Consider the following 10,206-nt stretch of genomic DNA (forward strand, 5'->3'; position numbering starts at 1 on the left):
GGTCTAGCTGGAGATTTCGAGGCGTGCCTGACGAGCTTCGAGATGGTGGCAAGAAACAGACGGTTTGATGGGTTTTGACATCATGCTAGTAGGTCTGACATCAGGCTGGTGAGTTCTGAGGTCTGGCCTATGAACTTGAGGTGTGGCTGATGGGTTTCGAGGTGCGGCAGATGGGTCTGAAGGTCTGGCTTGTGGTTTTGTACGCCCTACTGTCTGGCTATCAGTGGCAAGGTCTGTTTGTACAGTGGAGATGCCTGGTTAGTGAGTGAGACCGTGTGTCTCATGATGTTTGGCTGGTGTCTTAAGCTCTGGTGCGACAATGGTTGCTGAGGTCTTTTGTGATGTGTGAGGAGGTCTTGCTAATGTGTTCTGAAGTTTTGCTGGTTTGTCTTGCTGGAGCGTTTTAATTGCTGGCTGACAGTTGATGAGAAGTTCTGACTGGTGGGCCACATGGTCTGCATGTGGGAACTGACATTGATTTGATGGTAGTGGAGGTCCAAATGGTGAACGCGGAGGTTAGGCTGCTGGGAGCAGAGGTCCTTCTGATGAGAGCAGAGGGCTGCCTTGTGACTTCCAAGTTTTGGCTTGTTGTCTCTGAAGTGTGACTGGGGTCTGACTAGTAGAATGTAAGGTCCTGCTGATGGATCAGGAAGTTTAGTCAGTGAATGCAAGATTTAGTTGGTGACTTCTGACATCTGACTAGTGAGTGCCACGATCAACCTGGTTGGTTCTGAGATCTAGCTGGTATGTACTAGCTACAAATCTGTCAGCTATTGCTTGTGTTCCCGACCAGAGGGGATCGGGTCTAGTAGTTCAGACTGGACTGCATCTATTGGAGCAGGACTTAGGCTAACTTGTGCATGACTTGTCTCGTTGTATATTGGTATGGTGGGTCAAAAATAATGGCCTGGAAAATGGCTTGTGTGATTGCTACTGGCTGAGACTTTTCAAAGCATTCCTCCCATCATTTTTGTGTTTTGCTTCCAGCCATAATTTTTGTGTTTTCCTTCCACCCATCACCTTTGTGCTTTACTGAGTGCAACTCCCTAAGTGTGATATAAATTGCCAGACGTGGATGCCTTGTTTGCAGTACTACAACACTCAAGCAGTATTTCACTGATGGGACCTAACTAGACCAAAACCAGTCAGAGGTTGCTTGTGTCCCTTTCCAGAGTGGACGTGGCCTGACAGTTTATTGTGTTCTGAGATTTGGACGTTGGGTGGCGAGAACTGGCCATTGAATGAAGCAGTCCAACCAGTGGATGGAAAGCTCTTGCTGGAGGATGGCAAAGTCTGGTAGGAAAATGATCATTTTTGTAGAACAGCGCGGGGATTGGCCTGAGCAGGCAGAAAAGACGCCCTGCTCAGACCCAGGGGTCTGTGGGTTTCTCCAGGCCGGCTGCTCAATGCAGCTGTGCTGAAGAAAATTCAAGTGCGCATGTGTGTTTTGGTTGGCCTGAGGCGACCGGTCAAAAACCGATGCGTTAATCTGAGCCAATCAGTGGGGCAATGCTCCTCCCCCATTGCGGAGGAGCCACCACTAAGTAACGGAACAGTAGTGGGAGCTGAAGTCTGGCCTCTCTGCATTGGGGTGTGTTGCTATGTCTTGGTGGTGACTCTTGACATCTGGTTGCTGGCTGTTGAGGTCTGGCTTATGGGTTACGTGGTCCTGCGGGGATGTCATTAGGGCTCACTCAAGTGTCCAGAAGTCTAGCTGTAGTATTCTGAGCTACGGCTGGGGTATTCTGTGGTAGATTGTGATGTGAACCCTTTGGGTTTTGATTTCAGACTGGAAGGCTCAGATGTCAGGCTGTTGAGTTCTTATGTCAGTTTTGTCAATCCTGATGCTTGACTTGGGTCTCCTGTTTGTCTCAGCTGTTTGTACTCAGGGCTGTATAATTTAATATAATATTTACTTGTCTATGGAACAGGTTGCTTCATAAATCTACTTGCCCTGGATCAACATCCACTTGTCCCTTTGGTACCATGTAGTGCAGCAACAAATTATGGCAGCGATCTCATTATATAAGAGGTCTGATAATAGCCTCTCTGATCATATCAGGGCTCATACATTAGTAGGGTTTGAATACCAGCAACTACCTTATTTTGCCACCTTTCTGCAAATCTACATACTGGAGTTGGAGGTAGGGGTAAGCAATAGTTTCAGGGTTTGGAATGCCCTTTTGAGTCTGTGTATATCTACTAACTTACATGTTTGATGGGTTTTCAACAGCTTTTCTCTATTTTTTTCCCATTCTGAGAAAGGTTGGACATTTACTCCTGACAACAGCAAAAGTTAATTTTCTTCCAGGGTTAGATTTTGGCATGAACAAATCTTCTCCTGCATATTTGCCAGTTCTAAAATGCAGTTCACAAATATTTTCAAGGAGTACGATTTCCTGGCATACTTCTGTAAATTCTTGTAATTTCAGGAAAGCCGTAAATCTGCATTAATGCAATGACATACACCATGATTTCACTTTTGTGACTTTCTTAAAGAATTGGGCCCCTAATTAGGTCTGGCTTTAACCAAGACGTTTTGTTTTGATCAAAATTCTACTTCTATCTATCTATCAGCTGGCTTCACTGTGGGAGACAGCATTCTGCTCTTTCACAAGGAGCATATCGGCACACAAAGTCGTTTTTGTTCAGTGCAAGGAACTACTGTGGCAGTGTGTGCTTTTTGAGACCAAACAATATTTTTGTTTTTTGCCAATGTTTGTTATAATGGTGAGGGTCTGGCAGCTCCCACAACATTAAAGTTTTACAAAAAACATGTCAAAAGAAGATACATTGAAAAACCAAAAGGCTGATCAGCAATGTCAGACCGACTGGTATTGCCAATGCTTGATTATTTTCATGTTACCCATAATCTTGTTGAAACTGGTTACATTGATTTTCCATTATGAATATATTTGGGAAATACTAGCATGCATCAACACATTTTATTAAATGATACTTCAAAGAAACGGTACCTTTATTAGTTTTGCAGAACGTTCTTTTCCTAGTTGCATTTTTTGGGATCCTTTCATTTTGAAAGCTAAGAATCTTCAGTCTTGATTTCAAGCTTCTGCAAATATTTGCATCTAATCAGAGGTCATTCTGGGGGTATTTTACATAGCTTCATATTGTTTAACTTTGCATACATGTGTACACATTTTCTACTGGATCTACCGTCAGTAGTGCAGTCCGAGCTTACAACAAGTCCTTAGAACGCTCACCCTAGTAATAAAGGCTTTGCCTTAATGAATTATAAATACAATTTCCAACAGCATGAACAAATGGACAAAAATATTACCTTATCTGCAAACAATGCACTTCCCTGATCCATAGTGTGGTACTGTAAACTGGCAGCCAAAGGGTTTGTGCTAGTAGAGGTTGGGTCTACTTGACCCAAGGACGAAATAAACATGAAAACTTGTTTGCCCTGTCTTGTGAGCCCTGGTGACATTCTATTAGTGGCTGCCAAGGTCAGGCTGGTGGATTCTGAGGTCAGGCGGTTGGTTTCTAGTTCAGGCTGGAGAATTCATATGTCAGGCTTGTGGAATCTGTAGTCCTGGTATTTCTGGCGACCCGGTTTGTGTGTCCTTAGGACTAGCTCGCGTGTCCCGAGAAGTAGCTGGTGGGTAGGATTTTATGGGTGGAATTGTATAACAGGAATTTGCTTAAGTCTGGCTGGTGGGTGGAGAGGTTTGGTTTATGAATGATGACAGGTGGCTTTTGTTAACAAGGTCAGGAAGTGAGGATAGTGGGCTGTGAGATCTGGATGGTGAGCTTTGACATCCTAATGGTGAGTGCCAAGCTCCAGCTGGTGGGCTCCGATGTTGAACTGTTGGGTTTCATTTTAAGTTTAGTAGGGTCTGATGTCATGCTAGTGACTTCATATGCCAGTCTGGGGAACCTGAGGACTGGATGCTATGTCCAATATTGTGATTTGTATCTCCTTAGGCCTGGCGTGTGTGTCCAGGGACCTGACGTGTGTGCCCTAATTCCAGGCGCATTGTGTGCTGAGATGCGGCTGATGGTTGGGTTTCTATGTCAAAGTATGGTGGATGAACTTATTTTGAGCTTCCATTTGTTAAATAGGACTGGTTTTTGCCTTGAAAATAAATACTTGCCTATGTGTAGGTTTAATTTGATGTTTTATAATATGTTTAAAAGTTTTGATCATTTGTGTTTGAAATAATACGTCAAGCCAGCACTGTAGCTAGAAGCACTGAGAGCAGAAACTGCACATGGAATTCAGGGGACTGACTGTTAGACTTGATAAAGCATGATGAGGTACTGGGGTGGAATGGAAGCATCCCCAGGGAGGCATTTGTCCACCTCTCGGGGCTGGACTGAATCCAGCTGCTCATTACCTACATACAGTAGGGACGTAGGATGGCTAATTTATTTCCCGCTTTCTCTTCTTTTCTTACTTCCCATCCTTATTGTTTCTCCCCTTTTCTTGCTTATGCTTCATACTCTTACATTTTGACCCAGAGATCACCACAGAGCCCCCAGTAGTATCCTGCCACTCCAGTGTGGAAAAATTGCCTTAATAATTCAGGGTCACTGTGGTTCTCCAGAGGAAGGGGGGCACTTCAAGCCCCGGTACAAGGTTGCTGTGTGATGTTTTAAAGTCTGAATGTAATGAGGTTATGTTGAGAGAGTGAGGAGTTCTACATGTCACCAGCATTATTTGAGTGGAATTACAAGAAGTGCAAGGGCAGTAGAGGGTGTGGGGTTAGCAGGCAACTCTTCACAGATTACTGATGAGAATGCACACTCTGACTAAACTCATTGATTACAATTGTTTCACTTAACATGAAGGGGCTGAACTTTCCTAACAACAGAGTCAGGCTCTGGAGTGCTCTCTGGGAAGCCCCCACTAGACACACCTTTGGATGCAAGATGAGCTCCAACTCACGGATAAGCAATCCCAAATAGCTATTAGATCTCAGCTCAAACAAAACACTGTGGAGTGTCTCTCTTCTTTCACAAATCCCTATGGCGAGTGAGAAAAATAAAAAGCATTTACAATGCAATTGTCTCAGCAATATTATAGGTAGAGCTATTGGTATTGCTCATTATTTTTTTATCATTTTTGTATGCCTAATGATGGAACTAAGCCTGGGAAGAGAGAGTAAACACGGTGAGCCATTCACCATTCCCCGGCCGGTGTGCCACTCCAGGGCAGCTGCCCCGGCCAACTATCCACGCATGGCATCCCTTTCAAACAAACAATTCCTATAGTTCGTTGCATTGCACGGGTGAAGTTGCGAAACAGTGCAGGCTAACAACATCAAATCAATGCGTCAGGCACACAAAATGCAGAAAAAGCAGATTGTTTGGGATATTTTAATGGGAATACGGTATAGGGAGCCCCGTGGGAGCTATCAATAAAAAATAGGAATTTCAGTAGTATGTTCAATGCAACACGTTGTGTCCCCATTATTGCATTTATGAATAATTTGCACATCTTTGATTTCGGTGGCACATCGGAGAGGAGTGCACAAAGTAGGAGGTAGACCCCCGGAGTGTACAGATGGGAGGGTGCCCCCCCAACACCCCTTGTGTTCTAGCCATTTTTCATGAATCATGCACAATGTAGAACTGCCGATGGACCACTTTTAAACAGCTACACATTGTAAGTGTTTAAGCACGCGCGCTCCCAGTGTTAGAAAAGCGCGCACGTGGACCTCAAGTGATCTGTCAGTTTCTTGGCATCTGCCAACTAACCATTAGCCCGGGAGTACGGAGAGTCGATCCTGCGGATTACCATAATCACGCGCTTTCCCCAGTGGTATGCATTCTAACTAGGGAGCAGGGCTTTTTGTGAGAGCCACGCGCTCATTCTGATGAGGGTGGTGAAAGCCTCGCCCTGCACGGGAGCAGAAGCGGTGTCTGACCGGAGCTTCTACGCCGCTTGCGCGAGCCGGGCTGCTAATACTTACACTGCGCCATGTGGCTGCCATGTGACAAGCGCTGTCACAAGGCACGCTCCTCCGCCCTACTGGCGTAGAAGCCGGATTGACAGAGGTAGGCAGGTATGTGGAAGCTCGCCTGCAACTGAATGACACTGAGAATTAGTAGCACTATATAGAACAGGGCATCCTCTGATTTTAGCGCTTTATGTAATGTTCGGACTTTACAACTATTGTCTAGCTTCAGAAACAGGATCGTTTTAACAACTTCTTTATAATTATCCTAATGTCTATTGTAGGGCCAGGGTATAGGGATGTACGCATTCGTTTTGAGACCTACATGCTTCAGTGCATTCTGACACAATCTAGACGAGAGTGCGCGGCCTTGCGCGGAAACAAGCAATCACACCTTGTTGTGGGCACTGAAAGCAGGGCTGGAAACGGCGATACATGTAGCAGGACTGCAGAGAGCGTGGCACCCACAACTCGACCGCACTCGAAAGAAGTGGGGAAACTGCAATAAAGGCAACACCGGACGGCTTCATTAGCACCTTCAAACCGAGGGAGCAGAGAGCAGGGGGAGAGGACAAGCACACCACTGCCTTTCTCCGAGGCGAAGCAGAAATGCCTCGGAGAAACGCAGCGGCGGTTTCAGATTCGGGGGCGTGTTTTTCTTTTCTCTCCTCTTGCCATTGGCTGGAGGAGAGAAAAACACGCCTTAAAAAAGGGCGTGGCTAAAAAGTGGAAAGAAGAGCACGGAACACGCCCCGAATCTGAAAAAGACGGAGCCTATTTGGAGGGACGGCTCTCTCCTCCAATGGCTGCCCTCCGTTTAGGAAGCCAGCCAATGGAGGAGAAGCAAAAAGAGAGGCGGGCTAAATAGCCACTCTAAGAATCATTAAATCTCCGGACTTCCGGTTCTGCCTTCGGCAGACCGGACGGTCCCTCGACCTAAAAAGGGGTGGTAGATTACGGTCAGAGGACAGATCCAGGGCAGATGAGTCACGACAGACACTGCATTTGCCTAGTCTTGGCCATGTCACCTTCTTAGTGGCCTTTTTGACATGTTTGCTTGCATTTCAGTGGGAGACAAAGAAATAATGGGAAATAGCAACCTTGTCTGGTGCTTTTAGAAGGATAGATCAGGTGCTTTCACAATACAGTCGGGTGCTTTCTCTAAGACCTATAAAAATGTATTAAATGCCCTGGGCATGCATGATACTTGGAGACATCTGGGGCAAAACTAAGAAAATAGTAGCATACAACTCCCTATCGGACCTATCCCACCTTGGAAGAGGTCACCTTAAAAGCTTTGCAAGATTTTTACGCACTTTCATACCCTCTTCTGGCCCTGTCTCTGAGGAGGAGCAATTCACATTTCTATCATGAATTTCTCTCCTGCTCTTAACCCCTGACAAAAGAGAGGACCTGCTCAGTGTTGATTCCAAAATAAATACAAAAATTCTTGCATCCAATTTGTACTCCCTCCTCCTCCCCGACCTGATACACCCCAACCAATCAAGAAGTATCAGTGGCCAGCAAATGCATGATAATATTTGCCCATGTAATCTACATGGCCGAAAAAGACAGAAGAAAAATTATGCCTGCAGTGTTGGTTTCATTAGATGCAGAAAAGCATTCAACCAGGTGATTTTTCAAACACTCCTCAAGATTGGATTAGGGCTCACCTTTATATCCATGGCAATTTGTCAGGTAGCACCCAACCACAATGAGGTTATCCATCAAGCCCAAACTGTCACATCGTTTTGCTCTGGGAAGGGGTGTGTATGCATAAAGTCTGCCCTTTATCACCGTTGCTCTTTGACCTCAGCATTGTGCCTTCCACAGAAAAGATAAGACCACTGAGGGCATCAAATTTGGACAAGATAGGCATAGAATTTCATTATGGCAGACAGAGGATTGTTTTTAAAGCACTTTGCATCACTTACAAAGCATTGTATGGCCAAGGACCAGCCTTTCTGAGAAAAAGCTTCAACTGATGCAGTCTAGGTAGGGCTCTCCGCTCAGCCACGGCCAACCTAGTGACTGTTTCTAGATTCCAGCCTTTGTCCTGGGGAGGTAGAAGCTTTGTGATTGGGGCTTCGAATGCCTGGAACGAACTCCCTTGTTGGGTTAAAACAATGCCTTACTTTCAGGCCTTTAGAAAGACTTTGTAGACCTAGCTGTTCTCTTCATAATATAGATCATTCTTGAAAAACATCAGGTTAGTTTTAATGTCAGATCACACGTGGGGAATATACTCTCAGTAGCGTTCAGCCAGCGTCAAGTCGCCCTAAGGGTAATCGAGCGCTTTACAAAAATAATAACATAACAAAATAATAACATAACCCTAATTTTGCAAGATCTATTCACCTCACAACCTCAATTCCAGCTTTTGGACTTCAAATATATGGTTTTAAGAATAACTTAACAAAATCAGAAATTTTGAACTTGGCTTTATCACCAGACAGGATGAACACCGTGTAAAATCTCAGAGTGGGTGATCCTATTGATCAAATATCACAGCTCTATCAGACCAACTTTCTACATATCCTTACATCCCTTTGTAATGACTTTTGCGGCTAGTCACTTTTTTTTGCTTATGGTTAGGAAGGATAAATACCATCAAAGTGAATGTACTCTCTAGAGTTTCTTTACATTATTCAAGACCTCTGTCTCCTAGTTCATTGAGCATTTTTCAAGGAGATTAAAAAAATTACTCTTAATTTCATCTGGCAGAGGGCACGAGCCATAATAGCTTTAAGAGTTCAGTGTCAACCTGAAACTAACCCGGGGGAGGGTTTGCTTTTTACCCAGAGTATCACTGGCCAACACAGCTATTTATCTTCTCAAATTGGTCCCTCAGAGATGTAGGAAGGTGGATATCTGACTATGGTTACCCCCAACTTTTTGCCTAGTGTCTAGCTGGTTTTTCGACTTAGTTGGCCTGAGATCCTGCCATTCAGGGTCTCAGGCTGTCTGCTCTCTCTGTAAAATGGACTCCATGTACCCTAGGTACATAACCAATTGGTAAGGATCACCTTATTGGACCCTGTACAGTGTACCCTAGGTACCCAGGGCATAGGTGTACCCTAGGCCTCCCAGGGGCTGCAGCATGTATTATGCCACCCCTGGTCTGGCCTTCCAATCAGACACAACTGGCTGATCACTCAGCTGGGGCAAGGTCGTGTAATCACCCCTTGCTTAGATATAGTATGCCTATATCTGCCTTATATATAGACACATGTGTACCTATCAGTCACTCCTATGGCAGGCCTTAACAATCCTGGAGGCAGAGTGCTTGGTAACATGTGAGATGGTGCTCTAGCATGAGCTGAGCCTGTCTGCAGCTTTCGGAACCATGTCCTTATGGCTGTTCTATGATATAGCCTACCATATACTCTTAAAGTGCCTTATAATCTTAAACGGTTATGGTAACTATGGTTGGGCTGTATCAAAACAGGTTGTGTAAGGTGTCTAACACTTTGGAATAATACCCCCATACCATTTCTGGTGATGAGGATATTATTCCTCCCTTCTAGAGGGAGAGACATGTTAAAATCCTACTTTGCTGTGTAACCTCTGACCAAAGCCTCAGCATCACAAAATGGATGCTGCTGCCACAGACACAAGTCTGACCTCCTGCTGCTGGGAGTGATCCCAGCCAGGGAGGCCTGGACAATAGGTTTCCTGCTTGGGGAGGTGCTAGCACCTCCCCAGACAGCCTTTAGTGTATTGGGGCAGGGTGGGCTGAAAGGAATGAGACATGCCTGGGGCACACAAGGTGTTCCTGGCATAGTCCAGTTCAAACCGGCGCTGGGGCACTCCAGCCCCAGCTCTGGCGCGAAACTGGACAAAGGGAAGTGGGTGTAACCACCCCCTCCCAGGTCCCACCCATAAGGCGTGACCTAGCAGGTATCCCAGCCCCCCAGATTAGTATAAGAGTGGGAGTTGGGCCTCAAGACTTTAGATTATCCTGAACCTGCAAAACTGAACAGAAACTCTGGACCTTCGACATTCGACGAAAGAAGAAGACTGAAGAATCTCCCTTGTAGCCAAGGAGTGGCTACCCTGTGCAAACAGGCACCATCAAGTGACTACCCTTTGCTTTGTGAAACGTTCGACGAGGAACCGATTGCAGAGCCCGACCAGAGCCTTGATTTCCAGACTTCTCCGACCCTCATCCACATCTGCAGCAGAGCTGAGATCCGTGGAGGCGACGAGCGACGTGGGACCGGCTACCTGGGAAAAGTGGCTAGTAACTTACAGCGCAGCTTCTGAGGTACCCTCGAAGTTG

The sequence above is a fragment of the Triturus cristatus genome, chromosome 9 (assembly GCF_964204655.1).
Source record: "Triturus cristatus chromosome 9, aTriCri1.1, whole genome shotgun sequence".
Lineage (NCBI taxonomy): Eukaryota > Metazoa > Chordata > Amphibia > Caudata > Salamandridae > Triturus > Triturus cristatus.